Below are 17647 nucleotides of genomic sequence, written 5' to 3' on the forward strand. Positions count from 1 at the left end.
GATGAGGAAACTGAGGCTCGGTGGTCCCTTGGTGAGTTGGGTGGAGACTGGGGAAGATGCAGTCCCGATCTCCTCTGGCAGTCGAATCAAGGCTCCTGCACCCCGGGCCCCCCTCCCTGGGCTGAGCTGGGGGCCAAGGGAAGAAAGAGGGAAGGAGATGGTCTGGGGAGGTCAGTGCCCAGCAGGGGGTATGGGGCTGAGGCCGGAAGAGGGCTGGAAACCCTGCCCAAGGCTGATCCCAGACCTGGGCTCTGACGCCATGGGCCAGCCTGCTGGCTGCCAGCCTTCCCCCCATTGATCTGGGGAGTTCAGGCTCACATCTCTGGCTGCACAGGCTTCCTGGAACCAGCCTGCTATCTCCTTTGCAGCTCGCCCAACCTGGTGGCAGTGGGGAGGACCCCATGGGAGGAGGTGGGTGACAGGCACCCCTAGAGCAGGCTGGATATTCAGATCTCCTCTGTCCCCTGGAAACCCTGGGTTCAGCGTCCTGGAAAAGGTCTGCGTAGTTCAAAGGGAGGGTCCAGGGGGATGCTGAGGCCAGATTCAAGCAGGGAAGAAAGCTCGTGGACCTGGAATCCAGGGGGAAGAGCAGGATCATCTCCTGGTCCCCTAGATCAGGCGGAACAACGTGCCCCAGGGGAGGATTCCTGAAGTCTGGCTGGGAGCCCGAAGGAATGATACAGGGGAGGGCGGAAGTGAGGAAAAGCTGAGGCGTCACAATGGAGCCCAGGGAGGGCGTCTCCTGCCATCACCTCCGAGCTCACTTCCCCAGGTGGAGCCCCATCTGCACAGAGCCCCCCCCCAGCCCCCCAACTACCACGCGAGCATCCTAGCCACGGCCCCATGATCTGGCTTATTCTGACTGACTCCCCATTCACCAGCAGTCAGAGGTGGGGTCTCCTGCCCACTCCACCCCCTCCCCCTGTGGTGGCAGGTCCAGAATCTAACATGAAGGCCGACCTCTGCGGGGACAGGACCCACTGCTGCCCCTGCCTGACATCATCTAAACATGAGAAGTTGGGGGCTGGGGCTGTTCCAGATCCCCCTTCATAGATGAGCGGTCCAGAGGCGTCCAGTCCCGTGCCCAGGTTCCCACTGCTGCTTGGTGCCAAGATTAACGTCCAGGCATCTCACAGTAGCCAGAAGGTGCGAGCCACCAGGTGCCCGTAGACGGATGGATGGCTGAGCAAAACGTGGTCCACCCAAGGGAATCTTAGTCCAATGGAATCTTCAAGAGGAAGACATTGTGACGCACGCAGCAACATGGATGAACGCTGGGGACACTGTGATTGGTGAAGTAAGCCAGTCACAAAGGGACCGATACTGTAGGATTCTACTTAATACAGGGGTATTCAAAATAATGAAGTCCAGAGGCAGAACGTAGGATGGTGGCTGCCAGGGACCCAGTAGGGAGGGAGGAATGGGGAGTGAGTGTCGAGTGGGTAGTTTCAGTCTGGGGAGGTGGAAGTCCTGGAGACGGAGGGGGTGATGGTCGCACAACAGGACTGTAATTAATGCCGCTGAACTGTGCGCTTCAACACGGTTAAGACGGTAAATTCTATGTAGTGTGTGTATTTTACCACAATCAGAAATAATAAATAAAAACAAAAAAACCCCAGCATCGACCTCAGTGTCCCTGGCACAACCACCAGCCTGCCCAAAACCAGCTGCTGGGTCCAAACCTTTGCTTCTTGCTGTCCCCACAGTCCCTGGGCAGGGGAACTGGTCAGGGGATGGGGACACCAAGCGATGGAACCCAGGCCCCACAGTCCAGGAGCCCTGAAGATGTTCTGGGAGAAGCCCCAGGGGCAGCTGCCAGTCAGACCCAAACCATCCCTCCTGCCTCCCCCACATTGGTTGCAGATCCAGAATCTGATATGAAGGCTGACCTCTGTGGGGACAGTGCACATTGCACCCCTCGGGACATCCCCACAGAGAAGACAGGGCACGCCCGCCCTCCCCCTCCAATTCACCTACACACCCTGGGATACTGGGGCAGACGCGGGCCCCTAATCCCTGGTCTCGATGCAATGATCTTGGAACATGCACGTGCGCACACATACACACCCCGGTCCCCTCACCCAGGACTGCACAGGGGACAGGGGATCCCTGCCCCTCAGAGTATCCTGCCCAACCCCCAGCCACCCATCTCAACTGCTCCTCCAAATGAGAGTTCCAGTGATGCCAAACACGGGCCCCATGGCACCAGGCTCAAGGCAGGCCAGGGCCAAGACCTATACAGAGACTGCCTGGAAAGAGGAGGCCAAAGAATGCAGTGGGCAGCTTGGCAGAGAGACAGACAGAGCTGCTGGGCTTCCAGTAACACGCTGGCCCTGCCCTGACCTCGCCCACCAGCCCAGAGACTCAGCCAATAGATGCCCCGTCCCGGGCTCCAGCCCCCAGCAGCGCCCGGCCCAGCATAGCTGCTGCAGGGCCCTCCTGGTCACCGCCCCCTGCCCTCTGGTGACAACAGGACGGGAACTGGATCCCTGTCCTCTCAGGGTTCCAGCCGTGCCGGGAAGGGGGTATCTTTAGCTTCCCTTCCTGGAAGCCCACTGGCTCCAGTCCCACCGTGGCCCAGCAGCGTGGCCTCCAAGCCCAGGCCACCTCCCCCTCCAGCACCAATTCCCTAGAAGAGGAGCAGGCATCCCAGAAAGGTCTGCTTGGCCAGCTCGTCTCCCGCCCGGCTCAGGACCCAGTGCCCAGCCTGACCTGAGCCGGCTGACCCCAGTCCCCCGCCCCATCACGAAGCCCTTAGTCTGGGGGTATGGGCCAAAACACGCCGGCCCTGGTCTAATTTGAGGACCTTAAATACCATCCAGGTGAGTTCCTTTGCCAGAGGAGGAGACTGAGGCCCCAAGGGAGGATGAGAGTGGCCTGGGGTCACAGAGTCACAAACAGGGGCAGTTTCCCAGCACGCTCGTGTGTTTTCCTGGCACCAAGGTCTGAATCATGATCTGAACAGCTGTCCATAAAATGACCTGGGCGGGGGCTCCTACCTGCACACCGCCTGCTGCTGGGATGGGCAAAGTTGGGGCGAGGCTTCGAGAAAGTCGGAGTCCAGAAAACGAAGAAGAGGGAGGGGCCCGCGGGCTGCTCCGAGGAGAAAGGCTTGAGTCTCCAGAGGGAAGAAACAGCTCCCACCTGTGGGGCTTCTACCGGGAAGAGGGCCCAGGGGAGCACAGGTGATAAGGAGCTGAATCAGCCACAAGGCAGAGAGAGAACAGGCTGGATTTCAAGCTGCAGGGTGGCCCTGGGGCCTCAAAATGGGGTGTGGGTGCACTGAGCCTCTGGCCCAGGAACGAAACTGGGAAGGTCAGGCCTGGCCTCACTTCCTGGCCCAGAGAAGACACTCAGCCTGGATCTTGTGCTGGAGACTGGGATGGGGGCAAGACTGAGAAAGTCATGCTGTAGTTTGTGGGGGGAGGGAGGGCGGGAGGGGGCAGGTAAGAAGAGAAACAGTGAGTGGCCAGTTAGCTGCAACGGGGGCAGAGAGCAAGAAACGTCAGGAAAAAGGAGTAAAGAAAAAATGCCTCTGTGCAAAGGTGAGCGGGTCTGCACTCACTTGAGAAGCAGCTCAGGAAGCCCTCAGGGAGGAGGTGGCCGGGCAGGGTGACTGCAGAGCCACAGGCAGACGTGGGGGTCAGGGCACACAGTGCTTGGAACAACATAAAAGTAAGAGGTAGGAAAGGATGGGAGGTGTGCAGTGCTCATGCCTGTGATTTCAGCCGTAAATAACAAAAGAGAGATTTAAACTTATCATTGTGTTTTTTGAAAATTTTATTTTTAAATTTTTTTTGTTTTTAAAGGTTACACTCCATTTACAGTTATTACAAAATATGGGCTGTCTTCCCTGTGTTGTACAATACATCCTTGTAGTCTATCTTATAATAATCATTGTTTACATAGCCCCAAAATCCAGAGCTTAAGGGTTCCACAGCTGGTTAATAAATAGCACAAGGATATTGGCATGGGCCCAAGTTCTCTCCTTCCATGCTACCAATTTAGGGTGACCAATCATCCTGTTGCCCAAGACTTTCCCAGATTTCGTGCTGAAAGTCTTGCATCCCGAGAAATCAAATCCAGACTTTCAGTTACCCTAGTATTGAAGCTGGTGCTCCTCATGGGCACAATATAGTTGCCACAGCTCCAGGCATCACACCCGCATGAAATGACAGTGCACTGAGCAAGAGCAAATGGGGTGCAAGGAAAACATATTTCTCCTTGAACTTCTCAGAAGCCTACAGAGACACCCCCCTTACATTTCACTGGCAGGCTTGAGTCTCACGGTTACCTTAGAGCAATTGCTGACAAAAGAACAAGGGGTTGTTACCACTGGCATAGACCCATCACTGCTCATCCTCAGGGTGGGATTCTGTTAGTGAGGAAGAAGGGGTTTGGCTGCTTGGTGGCACCCAACGGCGTGAGGCCAGGCTGGACAAGGCACACAGGGAGACTTAGGCTGCTCGGCATCCCAGCTCTGCCCCGCCTTTGTGGGTTACTGGTGCTTGCCGAGCCTCATGCTTGTCACCTGAAATAGGGACAATAACAGTAGCTGTCCTCGCAGAGTTCTTGGGAAGAGCTGATGAAATCATGAAGTAAAGTGTTGAGCACAGTGTCCAGCAAATGAAGCAGCATGGCAGCAGGTATCAGTGCAGACCCACTGTTTTCAGTTCAGTTCAGTTCCCGGGACAGCTGGTGGTCCAGTGCAGATCCTTGCTTTGGGGCCTCAGTCTCCCTGCAGGATGGTGTGCTGGAGGGTGGGTGACGGAGGGTCTTTGGGGGGGCCAGATCTGCTCCATGGAATCTTCTTCCTACACAATTCGTTTCTTCTATGTAGGACTATTTCTTTGGGGTGTTTTCCCAGAAGTGCAAATACTGAATCAAAGAGAATGGACTTGGAAATGATGCTTTATTTTAAATTATGTATGTAATAGATGATCTTTGTAGAAAGTTAGAAAACACAGAGAAGGGGGAGGGTATAGCTCAGTGGTAGACTGCGTGCTTAGCATCCTGGAGGTCCTGGGTTCTATCCCCCCAGTACCTCCACTGAAAACTGAAATGATACTCATAAACCTAATTATATTAAGGAAATAAAAATAAATAAACCCACATAAATAAAAATAAGTAAACCTAATTACCTGCCCCCCAAATTTTAAAATAAATAAATACAATTAAAATAAATAAAAAATTTTAAATTACCGATTCTTTTTAATTATTAAAAAAACATAGAGAAGCAGAAAAAAGATTATGAAAACTGCCTGGTTGGCTTTTTAATTTTTGAAAAAGTAAATCATTTTTAAAGACAGGCCTATTTGGGGAAAGAAATGACTGGTACCTCACCCCAGTCCTGGTGGAGGCCCCCAGCCAGGCTAGCCAGGGGACCAAGGTGTCAGGGTTTGGGGCTGAGCTGGGGAGGGAGAGGCTGGAGCGGTCTTGCCCCAGGGGGACTCAAGAAGTGGCCAGGGGAGGGGCAGGGGGGCGGGGTGTGAGACACAGGCTGCGCCCCTGGGGGGTGGCCCCCACCCCGCAAAGCAGGGGCAAAGGAAGGCGCAGGTTTTCCCCGGGGCTGAGGGAGAGGGGCTCACACTCACAGAGGGGCTGGAAGGTGGAGTGGAGCCTTTGGGGGCAGGAAAAACAGGGCGTCTGGCGCTGGGCATGCACCAGTGTGGCTGAGCCCGGGGAGGAAGCAGAGAAGAGGCTGACTCCCACAGGGCCTGGGGAGCCCTGGGAAGGGGCTGGGGTTATTTCCCCACTGTAACCTGCAAGCTTTGGAGCCAAACAACAGAATAACTAAGTGCACGATCAGTGTCTTAGAAAGGCCGCCTTCCTGCTATTGGGAGGAGTCCCCACAGGGAATGAGGAAGGAGGACCAGGAGGGAGGCCACTGTGGTTCTGCAGGTGCAGGGCGCTGGACCAGGACCAGGGTGGGAGAGGCGGAGGAGGAGGAGGGGCCGGCTTCTGGACCTACCCTGAAGGCAGAGCTGGCTTTACTGCTGGATTGAATGGGGGATGCAAGAGGAAGACAGGGGTCAAGGATAAAGGCACCATCCAGGTCCTGATGTCTGGCAGCTTGGAGTTCCCTGGAAGACGGGTGGCAGGGGAGGGAAGTGTGATGAGGAGGGTGGCATCCAGCTGGGCTGGATGCTGACGGATGCAAGGGCTGTGTCCGGCTGTCCCATGTCAACAGTGGATCAGCAACCCAAGCTCCATACCTAGTAAAGCGGGTTGTATTTTAATCTCTTTTTTTTTTTCTTCTAAAATACAACATACATATTGAAAAATACAGAAATCCCAAGGGTGCAGCTGGGTCAAATTTTAAACTTAACACACCTGTAACCAGGTCGAGACAGAGGACACCAGCACACCAGGAGCCCTCTTGTAACCCTTCCCAAGATGTCCATAACCACTCCCTGGACTTTTTTTAACGCCATATTCATTTTCCCTGTTTTTGTACTTTTGACATCGATGGAATCCATCGATCTGTACCTGTTGGTGAACATGCAGAGTTTCCGCTGGGCGTGCATGGGGTGGGGGTGGGGGGATGGACCTGCTGGGCCCCGGGCTCTGCACACATTCAGCTCTAGGAAGTACCTGGAGGCAGTTTCCTAGGTGGTTACGGCAGGGCAGCGTGGCTCCCACCGGCAACTGATGACAGTCCCAGGGGCTCCAATCTTCACCGATGCGAGGTGGCCCATGTCCTTTCCACCGAAACCATTCTGGTGCGTGGGCAGTGGTGGTACCCTGGGGATTTAATCTGAGAGCCTTTTTTAGGTTTACCAGCCATTTGCCATGTGGGCATCCTGTTTGCCCAGCGCCCCTTCCAGTCTTTTGCCCACTTTCCTTTTTCACCCTGTCTGTCTTACTGATGTTTGGGAGTTCTTTATTAATTTTTTTTTTCTTTCTTATTTTTTGCAGGGGCGAGGAGGTAATTATGTTTGTTTGTTTGTTTTATTCTGTTTATATTTTCAATGGCGGTACTGGGGATTGAACCCAGGAGCCCAGGCATGCTGGGCATGCCAAGCCCACACTCTACCACCAAGCTATCCCCTCCCCTGGGAGTTCTTTATACATCCTGAATCTGGGTCCTTCAACAGCGGTGTGCAGCACAGCGGTCTCCTGACACTCAGTGACTCGTCCTTACTCTCATAACAGCCAGGTGCAGGCTAGGGATGGCTCAGGGGACTTCAGCACCTCTCCCAAATGTCTCCCAGGCCTCCCCAAGGAATATTCCACCTGTGTAGAGCAGTGCACTTGCCAGGCAGGCCCAAGGTCGCCGACCCCCCGTGCTCCCTGCAGTGTAGCCCTCTAGCCCCCTTTGTAGAAACTTCATAGAAATTCTGGGACTGCCACTGTCAAGGGCTCAGCGAGCATGTGTCCATCCGGAATGTGTCCAGAAGAGAAGGTGGGGGTCCAGGCTCAGACCTGAGCAAGTCCCCGGCTCCGCTCCTGCAAACAGCTAAGCAGCAAACTGGGCGCGGCTTCCTTTACACATGTGGCCGCAGATCTGGGGGTCCACACCCCCAGGAACCCCACGTCCTTTCCTGAGTGCCTGCCTTTGCCGGCTCACTCCCTTGTGACTGTTTCGTACCTGCCGGGACCTTTGCCCTCCCCTCACACCTCCCTGCCCCCTTCCTTCACAGAGGAACATAAAACCGAATCCATCTCCCTACTCCCCAGCCTCCCCAGTTTTGCTTCTGTTTTTTGGTATAGCCTCTAAGTCATCATGTGCTGATTTCTATCTAGAGCACCCATCACACGATCGAGGTGCTTACAATTCAGGAAACATCACAACAGAACTCACAATCAGTAGTTAAATACAATCAACAAATTACAGAACTTAAAAAAAAATCGGAACGAAGCAACATTATGTCAAATTTCAAAGGCGCTGAGAAGTGGCTGGGTCACCTTGCAGGATGACTGGTGCTCGCCCCAGCTCGGGCCCTCTCTGATGCCAGGGACCTCCCTTGTCCCCTCTCACTGTCACCTCCCCAGCAATCTTCCCTGTGCCTACTGCCTGCCGCCACCATGCACCCCCGGATGCGCTGGGCCATTGCCCATCTCCTAACCCTCCCAGGGCCCCACAGGGCTCTGCTCACAGGCCTGCCCCCTTGGCAGAGAAACTCCTTGAAAGCAGCATTTGTCCTCACCCCCCACCACCCGCCCAACCCCGCACAGCACCTTCTCAGTCAGCTCGGGCTGGCTTTTGTCCCCACTGCTCTTGTCAAGGTCACCAAAGTGCCAGCCCTGTTCTCATTTGTGGCCTCGTCTCTGTCCTGGTCCCTTGGAGCATCTGCAGCAGTATCTGACCCCGCTGCCCCCTCCCTCCCCTCGGACCTGGCAGCTCTCTCCCAGGCCTTTTTTCTCCCACACCAAGCACTTCTCGGTGGCACCAGTCTCGCAACTTAACTCAGTTCCGACACCAGTCCACGTGTAGAAAGTGCCACATCCCCCAGGTCAAGGGCTCCAGCCCACGAGGCTGTCCCCTACTTCAGATGCGATCACAAGCGGTGGGTCCCCGGCTCCCCACCACTTCCGTCCCACTTGGCTACAGTATGACCTACTACCCCTTGGCTTCGATCATTTGTTAGAAGGGCTCACAGAGCTCAGGGAAACGTGCTTACCAGCTTATTATGTAATAAAGGACAGGAAAGTTCACAGAGCCACAGCCCACAGGGAGACACACAGGGTCAGATCTGGGAGGGTCCCGAGCAGGAGCTCCCGTCCCCGGGGGGCTGGGGTGCGTCACCCTCCCGACACGTAGACGTGGTCACCACCCAGGAGCTCTCCAAACCCTGCACTTTGGGGTTTGCTTTGGAGGCTTCCTCAGGCAGGCGGGATGGACCATTAACCCCCCTGCCAGCCCTGCTTCCCTTCCCGGAGGGTGGAGGTTGGGCTGCACGTCCCCAGTCGCGGCCCGTCTTCCCGGTGACCAGTCCCACCCAGAGTGACTATCGCCCAGGAAATTCCAAGGGGTTTAGGGGCCCTGCGTCAGGAGCCGGGCGGAAGACCAAGTATTAGAACAGAAGACAATCTGTGTGGCCTTATCACTTAGGAAATGACAAGGGTTTTAGGTGCTCTGTGCCAGGGACTGGGGTCAGAGCCCAGCATATATAATAATATGTAATACATGACAGTAACTGTGTATACATATGTGTATATATATATATTTCTATTACTTCCCACAGACTCCCCTCATCATTTCCAACACCATGAAAAGTGAAGACAGACTCAGGAAACAGCATTCTCTCTTTTAAACGGTGCAGGGCACAAGGTACGGGAGGGGTTGGCTGGGAGTCACCATGCAGGCAGCTGACCCCGAAGAGTGTGTGTTTGGGGCACTGGCCTGGCAGCCTGCCAGGACCCACGATCGGCCTTATTTCTGGGGTATTCTCCCCACTCAAGGAGCGAGGCCCTGTCCCATGGCCACATGCAGTGGAAGTTAGCCAAGGCCCGGGGGTGGGGCGGCCGAGACTGGCACACATTTCACTACCCGATGCCCACGTGTCCCGGGAGCCTGAAGCCTCACAGGGCCCAGCTTCCACGTCCCAGCTGTGCCTCGCCCGCAAACCCTCTCCCTTTGGACCGGGCTCCTCCCCCAGCTCTGGGGGCATCTGCTTCCCTTCATCCCTCCATCTGCCCCCTGGACCTACCAATTACAGTCACTCACTGACCCTGCGAAGCCCTCCACCCCTTGGAGCACCCTAGGGACCTCTTTTACCCTCCCTACACACATCATCACCTGTGTCCGTCTCCCCCCGCCAGGCTGCCCTGAGCGCCGGGTTGGGGTCGAGCTCGTGTGGACTCGAAGATCCTCTGGCAGAGGGATTCTGGAGAGACCAAAAGCGGGTGGCCTGAAGCAAGAGTTTGAGAACCCAGGGAAGGGGAGCCAGGGCTTGGACCCCATAGTTCTCGGGAGGGGAGCGCAGGCCCAAGACAGCTCTTGGCTGCCGGCCCTGGTGTCTTCCTGCAGGTCCTTCGCCTCTCCGCCTCCCTTCCAGGGGAAGAAGGGACTAATACGCCTGTCCTGGGGGTGGGGGGAGGCGGTACTTAGAGGCCTAACTGAGACGCAGGATGCAAAGGGAGGCAGCTCCAGGCTCTTGGTCCTCGGGGGCCTTGGTATGTTCCTGGGCAGAGAGGGCTGAGAATTTGGGGGGTCGGGACTTTGTGCATATTGAGTTGGGGAGTAACTCGCCCACAACCAAAGGTAGAAAGGTCAGAAAAGTAAAATGGCAGATCTGGGGTCAACATTAGCGCTCCTTCCCTTTTTTTTTTCTTAACGGAGGTACTGGGGGTTGAACCCAGGACCTTGTGCATGCTAAGCGTGGGCTCCAGCCGCAGTATTAGTGCTCTCCTGAGTCAGAATGTTCCAGAAACCAAGTGGGCTCCCTCGCCCAGCAGCCAGCTCCCCAGGGGTGGGCCTGCAAGGAGAGGCTGACTCCTCCTGGGAAGACAGAGAGCTGTCTGCTAGGATGCTCTGGGTGGAAAGGGCACAAAAAAACCACGCTGCACCCAGCTTAGACCTCAAGGTTAGGGATCAGCTTATGTATCCAAGTCGTCCAGGGTCCCTGGAGGCTCCCCCACCAGAGGCACAGCCATCAGAGGAGCCGTGCTTCCCGGGAGCCAACCTCACCCTCCCTGGCTCTCTGTGGGCGGGGAGATGCCTTTGAGGCGCCCCAGAGCCCGCGCCTCCAGGTCCAAAGCCAGCGGAGAAAGAGTGCATCTCCTGCCCACGAAAGCAGAAATCCGGGGCCCGTCTGGCCTGAGTTGGGATCTATGTCCTGAGTTACTGTGACCAAGGGGCTGAGACATTATTAAATGGGCTTAAACCAGTCAAGGCTCACCCCTGTGGGTGGGGCTGGGTCAGTGGGGAAAGTGGATGGCGGGGAGGAAAGCAACAAACGTCTGCTCTAAGAGGGGACTGGGCGGGCCCTAAACGTCTATGATTGTAAGTGGCCGGGGGACTCTGGTAGCAGCACAGTGCGTCCAGGTAGCACCTGTTTAACGAATGGTTGTTGAGTGAATAAATGAAAGAAAGAGGAGGGAGGAAGGCAGGGGGAGAGCAGAGCCCAGGGCGGGGGCTGTTAGGGGGTAGAGGAGCCCAGCAACAAGGGAGGAGCTCCTTCTGAGCTTGGTCCTCCCTGGGAGGAGGCGCCAAGCCGAGGGCAGAGAACCAAGCGGGAGGGTGAGACCCACGGGAGACAGTTTCTTGGACCACCAAGCTGTGGCGTGGGGCCCAGGTGGAGAGGGCGGGCGTGGTCTGAAGAGGAGGTGGGCTGACCAGGGCTGATCTGGGAGCCGTGGCCCCCACGTTCCTGAGAAGCCCATCTGGGCAAAGTCGGCAGACCCAGAGGCAAATTCTCAAATCAGCGAGGGGTGGGGCAGGTGTGAGGGACACAGCAGGACCAGCTGTGGTGGTGGGAGACCAGGTAGAAGAGACTGGCCCCCGTTCCCTGCCACCCGGTGACCTCGGACGGGCTGTAGCAGACGAGTGTCCACGGCACCTGGGGAAGGCCTCGAGGGCCCCCGGGGGAACCTTGGAGAGGCCTCCGGCTAGACTCCAGCTCTGGCGGCTCTCCTGGCCAGGACACCGCCTGTTCCCAGAACACTGCCCGCCCCAAAGGCCATTCACCCTGGCGGGTCAGGCTGGGCCAGAGGGCAGGGGCCCAGCCTGGGAGCCAGGGGTAACGAATGACAGATGCCAGCTGGGAGGCCCTGTGTGCCCTGCTCGGGCTGCCTGACATGGATGCTCAGAGATGCAGGTCTGGAGATGAGTGCACTGTCTGAAGGGCCCAGACACAGGCTTTCTCTTGGAAACAGGAGAATTTCTCTTTCCAAACGGTGCACCACTCAGGCTGCCGCTCTGCCTGTTGGCCTGGGGGCTCCCAAGTACCCAGGGGAACTAGGGGGCTGGGGAGGCCCACAAAGCTTAACAAAGGTTTGGGACTAGGATCCCCGCTAACCATCCAGGGTGGACTCAGAGGTCTTCTACCTGCAGCCACAGTTTAGGGGGGGCAACTGACCCAGAGGCCAGACGAGCTGCACTGAGGAAGGAGGGCTGCCACTGGGGGAGGGGAGCTCCTGGGAAGTGGGGAGACCCCCCCTCAGCGTTTCTTTGGGCCCTGGCCCATGGAGGTGGCTCCTTGTCTGCTGCACCCGACGATGCAGGGACGGGGCCATGACAGAGACAGGAGAGTTGGTCACACATGCAGGACCCAGTGCAGAGTGAAAATGCAGGGCCCTGGGGTCAGAGAGTATTGAGAATCTCAAGATGATGGGAGCAGAGCATTAAGCCCAGCACAGGGTCCTCTGTGCAGCCCTGTGAAGCCAGCCCTGCTGCAGAGGGAAGAGGAGAAAAGTCCACGGTGGGGGAGTGAGGATGTTACATCGGGCATCTCAGGGGTACACACGACACATACCAAGGCTCTGAGGCCTCAAGAGCCTGGAGCTGCCTCCTTTTACATCCTGCGTCTCAGTTAGGCCTCTAAATACCGCCTCCCTGCCCCCCAGGGGCGTACTAGTCCAGTCCAGTCTTACCAGGGGAAGTGAGGCGGAGAGGTGAAGGACCTGCAGGAAGACACCAGGGCCGGCAGCCAAGAGCTGTCTTGGGCCTGCGCTCCCCTCCCGAGAACTATGGGGTCCAAGCCCTGGCTCCCCTTCCCTGGGTTCAGATCCCAGCTCCTGGCTCTCTTACTCAGGCTCTCTGGGCCTCAGTTTCTTCATCTGTAAAATGAATCTGATACAAACAGATTCTGCCCTCTATAGGGTTATTTCTCATAATATACACAGAATGCTTAACACCGCATGGGGCTTGGAAAATGCCCCCGAGACGTGTCCTCCACTGAAGCCACTGTGGTTCTTATTTGTGAACTCCTGCCCAGTGCCAGTGCCCCCCTCACCCCCCAGCTTCTAAATCTCACCCACTATCTAGTAAACAGAACTCCTCTGCCTGCAGGAAGCCAGGCCACTGCCCACCGCCACTCCCGCTGACAGGGGACACACACACACTTTCTCCCGCACACACACCCTGTAGCCACGGCTGCACCCGGTGACTCTGGCCAAGCTGGAAGCTGGGCTGCAAATGTCTCCCTCTAGCGGCCCCCGAAGCAGCAGCTGCTCGCCCGGGCCTGACGCCGGACCCTCTGCAGCAAGCAGCGGGAACCTGGCTCCGACCCCGGGCTGCAGCGGACTCCCGAGGGGCCCCAGCTCCGTCCCAGCGCCCGGTCTGGCCTGGACACCGGCCTGCTGTCTGTTCGTTCATTCATCTGACCGGCGGGATCCCAGCACCTGACAGCAGCAGCCCAAGCCAGAGGCTCGAACCTCAGAGCAGAATGACGAGGTCGGGGACCTCCAGGGAGTCTCAGGCTGGGGGAGAGCAGGGCAGGCCACCGTCTGGGGCTGAGAGCCACCCCAGGCTCACACTGGTCCCAGAGCATCAGAGGGATGCCCACGGCGGGGAAGGGGTCCCACAGCCCTTGATGTCTGCCAAAAAGAGAGAAGGACGGGACAGCACCGCAGCCCTGGGGGCACGGGGCTGAGGAACGTTTGCAACTGCAGGCAGCTGGACTTCGCTGCAAAGCTTGGAGGTGGGGGTGCGGGGTCGAAGAGACCAGCGGAGGGGAGAGTTACCGACGCAGAGCAGGCACGACCAACGCGTGAAGGAGCAGACAAGTGGAGGGTGGGCTGTGCCCTGGTCCTACCGCAGGGGGCCCTGGCCTCTGGACGACAGAGTCCGAGGCACCTCCCCCAGCCTGCTGATCTGGACTCAGCAGGAAAGAAGCCAGGAAACAGGTGGTGCAGGGAATCCTGAGATCCAGTCTGGGAATTTCCTGGGCTCTCTGTGGCACCGTCTGATTGCCTGGGCAGGTGCCAGTCCTGAGATTCTGAGCTGGGAGGTCTGGGGTGAGCCCCGGAAGCCACCTGGGCAACCAGCACCCCAGATTCCCAGGCAGGAGGTGTGGGGGGCTCAGGAGGGACCCCAGGGCTAACGGTTCAGGAGGAAACTAACCCAGGCTCTGGTGACCTCAGCCACTCCCACGCTCCCTGGGCCTGTGGTCCCCCTCGGGAGAGGAAGTATCCTGTCCCCAGCTCCCTCCAAAGGCGCTGGCCTGACTCAGACTGACACCCAGGCTGGGGACCTGCAGTTCCTGCCTTCATCATGTAACGGCCACGTGTCCAGACAGCCCATCTCGCCTCTCTGAGACCTGGTTTCTGCACGGCCAGATGGGGACTGTAAAAGTGCCCAGTTCTTGTGAGCTTTCTTTTTCTCGTCTAAAAAAAAAAAATGTGGTAAAACACCCATAACCTAAAATTTGCCATTTTAACCATTGCTAAGTGTTTTAATTCAGCAGCATTAAGTGCATTCATAGTGTTGTGCAACCATCACCTCCATCCATCTCCAGAACTTTGCATCTTTCCAAACTAAACCTCTGTTCCCATTTAACACTAACTCTCCACTCCCCCTGGCCCTGGCCCCTGGCACCCCCTCTTCTACTTCCTGTCTGTATGTCTGATGGCTCTAGATACCTCATGTAAGTAGGATCATCCAGTACTTGTCCCTCTGTGATTGGCTGCTTTCTCTGAGCATCTTGTCCTCCAGGTTCATCTACGCTGCAGCCTGTGTCAGGATTTCCTTCCTTTTCAAGGCTGAATAATATTCCATTGTATGGATGGACCACTTGGTCCCCCAGGGGCATCTCCTGCTTGATTCCGTCCATAGGGCTGGTGCTTCTCAACTTTTCCATCTTACCTCCCAGCTGGCAATACTGCTCCTACTGATGATAATCACACTGATGTTACTTGACTTGACCCCCCCCCCCCAAAACATGTCCACCTGGAATATGTGAATGTGATCTTATTTGGAAAAAGGGTCTTTGAGAATGCAATTAAGTTAAAGATCTTGGCTTTTTTTGTTTTGCCTTATTCTGTTTCGGGGGGAGGTAATTAGGTCTACTTGTTTACTTACTTATTTCAGTGGAGGTACTGAGGATTGAACCCAGCACCTCGTGCATGTTAAGCATGTACTTACCCTGCCACTGAGCTATACCCACCACCCCCAAGTTAAAGACCTTGAATGAGGTCATCGCGCATTAGGGTGCACCCTCAATCCAATGACAAGTGTCCTTATAAGAGACAGAAGTGGAGACAGATACAGAGACACAAAGAGAGATCTGAGACCACAGAGGCAGAGACTAGAGGGACGGGGCCAGGGGCAGCTGAAGCTGGAAGACACGAGGAAGGACGCTCCCCTGGAGGCTTCAGAGGGAGCATGGCCCTGCTGACACTTTGACTTCAGACTTCCGGCGTCTAAAACCATGGAGAATCAATTTCCGTTGATTTACGCCACCCAGCATGTGGCGGTTTGTTCTGGCAGTCCCAGGAAAACAATACAGTGACCATCCAAAGAGAGGCCACCACATGCACTCACGACCAACCCTTCTAAGTCATGTTTTTGTTCCCATTTCACAGACCGTTGAGGCTCTGAAGTATTAAATAACTTGCTCTCCAGGTGGCCTGCAAAGCAGTTACTTCATTCGTTTGAAGTCTGTCCAGAAACCCTAACTGCTCTCCTGGGCTCCTGACCCCGCCAGTCCCATCAGGGGAGACACAGAGGGCCCACTTTTTCTGAGAAGGATGTTTTATGTGTTTTACAGGCATTCTGGAATTCTGTTTATTATTTATGGCCAGTTTTGGGGACATAAAATTGCAGTCGTATTGTTGGGGGTAAATTTTATTTCCGTGGCTTTAAAACACAAACAAAAGTAATAATCCCATTAGTAGCTGAATGTTGTCATAATTCTGCACAATACAAATTTTACTGCCACAATCACTGTAAAATACCAAGAACCCATTGCAGCAAAATTTGGGGGAGTCAATGTTACTGCTGGGCCCCAAACAGGAACAAATATTCCACTCTGGCTGCCAAGGCGCCTCGTACTGGTGAGCCGAAAAGCTACTGGGTCGGAAACTACAGATAAAGCACAAACACGGCATCCTATTCAGAGACTGCAGCGCTGTGATGGAGAAGCCGGTCTACGCCACTGACAAGACACAAATAGAACAAATGACTCCCTTTGTAGTTAAAATTTCAATCCTTCTGCTGACGAGAGGTTTTTTACAGCTGCAATTGTAAAGCTATAAAAGGCCAAAAGTAAAAAAGCCATTTCAGCTCCGGGAAAGGTAGAATGATCAAAATGCGGCTTTGATGCGAGAAATCTATGGGGTGGAGGGGACTAGGGCTGCCACGTGAAAGGCAAGATGCTCATGAGGCTAAATGTGAATTTCAGGTAAATAATGAATACTCATCAGGGTAAGTCCATCCCACGTGTCGCATGGCTGTGAAGGTGCCCTCCCACCGCCCGGAACCTGCCACCTCCCCACGTTCTGTTTCGGGCGCACCCACAGGCTCCTTGTATCTGCAGCATCCGTGCCCCTGGACACACAGGTCTTTGTTTCCGCATTTGGGTTTTGTCTAATGCAAATAAGGTGGAAATATAATAGTATTCCCCAAAGATGCCCAGAAGCCACCCACCCCTCAGCACCTCCGCCTTGCAGCGCTGCTGCGTCTCCGCCCAGGTGACGCTGTCTCCACTCCACAGTCCCCCCACTCCCACTGGGACCTCCCTGTGGCCCCGGGTGACCTACAAAGCTGACTCCTGCCCGGCCTGCCTCCCACCTCACTGTTGGAGCCTCAGACCTCCTGCAGTTGCGGGAACACACACCCGGCACATCCCCCAGGGCCGTTGTCCCCCAGGGCTGCTGCGCCAGCTGCTCCCCAAGTTTCCGGTGAGGCTCACCCCTCACCACCTTCAAGGCCTGGCTCAATCACTTAGGCCAGGAGCCTGCCCCGACCACCCTTGAGCCCTATAATCCATCTCTGGCCTCCTTCCTCATCCCCCTGACCCGCTCGCTCTCCTTTCTCCTTCAAACACACTGTGATCCTCGCTTCCTGCCGTCGAGAGCCCCCTGCCCGGCGCCAGCTCCCGAGATAGGCACTTAGGTCTGCCGCGTCCATCCTGGCCCCTAGAACCGCACCTGGCAGGCAGATGCGGAGTCGATGGGCGAAGGGAGCAGAGAGGGAGCAGCCTGCTGCACACTGCGTGTTCTTCATCGTGGGGACCGCACCGCCACTCGCCGGCCCATCCCCTGTAGGTGGTGTGTCCCTCTGCCAGCTCCTTGGCTCTCCGCTCCTCACAGCCTGGGCCCCGCCCGCCCGGAGCCCCTGTGTCTCTGCTGCTCTTGGTGACAACAGGCCAGCTGCGACAGGCACAGGCTTGAGTGGCTCTTCTCGCCTGGAGCAGGTCCCCGGCTGGGGCGGGGACTCCTCTGCACGTGCTTTGCGTGAACACTGCCCCAGGTGGGAGTTTAATGCTCTCTCTTCCTCCGCTGCTGGAGTTTGGAGACTGGCAGAATCAAAGAAAGGGCCTTTTCTGCATCCCCAGGCAGGGGTGACAGGGGCTGTGGCCAAAGTGAAGGCCCTCAGAGAAGCCTGCTTCCTGGCGCTGGGCAAGGCTTGCAGTGCCAGTCAGAGGGCAGAGGGCCACTGCAGGGCACTGGAGAACTGGGGGAACCCAGAGACCTGCTCCTGGCCACACTGCGCCTGGGAAGGTGGGCACAGAGGGGGCTGGTCCCTGAAGCACAGGGGGCA

General features: G+C 56.3%; 1 long non-coding RNA gene across 1 annotated transcript; it reads right to left on the reverse strand.

Annotated features, from left to right (window-relative positions):
• Nucleotides 1-3836: 3836 nt before the first annotated feature.
• LOC116656715 lies at nucleotides 3837-7396 on the reverse strand. The gene is made up of 3 exons (XR_004311611.1): nucleotides 6595-7396; nucleotides 5972-6083; nucleotides 3837-4878 (listed from the first exon to the last, which is right to left on the reverse strand). It is a non-coding gene; the product is annotated as an uncharacterized LOC116656715 (long non-coding RNA).
• Nucleotides 7397-17647: the final 10251 nt, after the last annotated feature.

The sequence above is a fragment of the Camelus ferus genome, chromosome 16, assembly GCF_009834535.1.
Source record: "Camelus ferus isolate YT-003-E chromosome 16, BCGSAC_Cfer_1.0, whole genome shotgun sequence".
NCBI classification, from domain to species: domain Eukaryota; kingdom Metazoa; phylum Chordata; class Mammalia; order Artiodactyla; family Camelidae; genus Camelus; species Camelus ferus.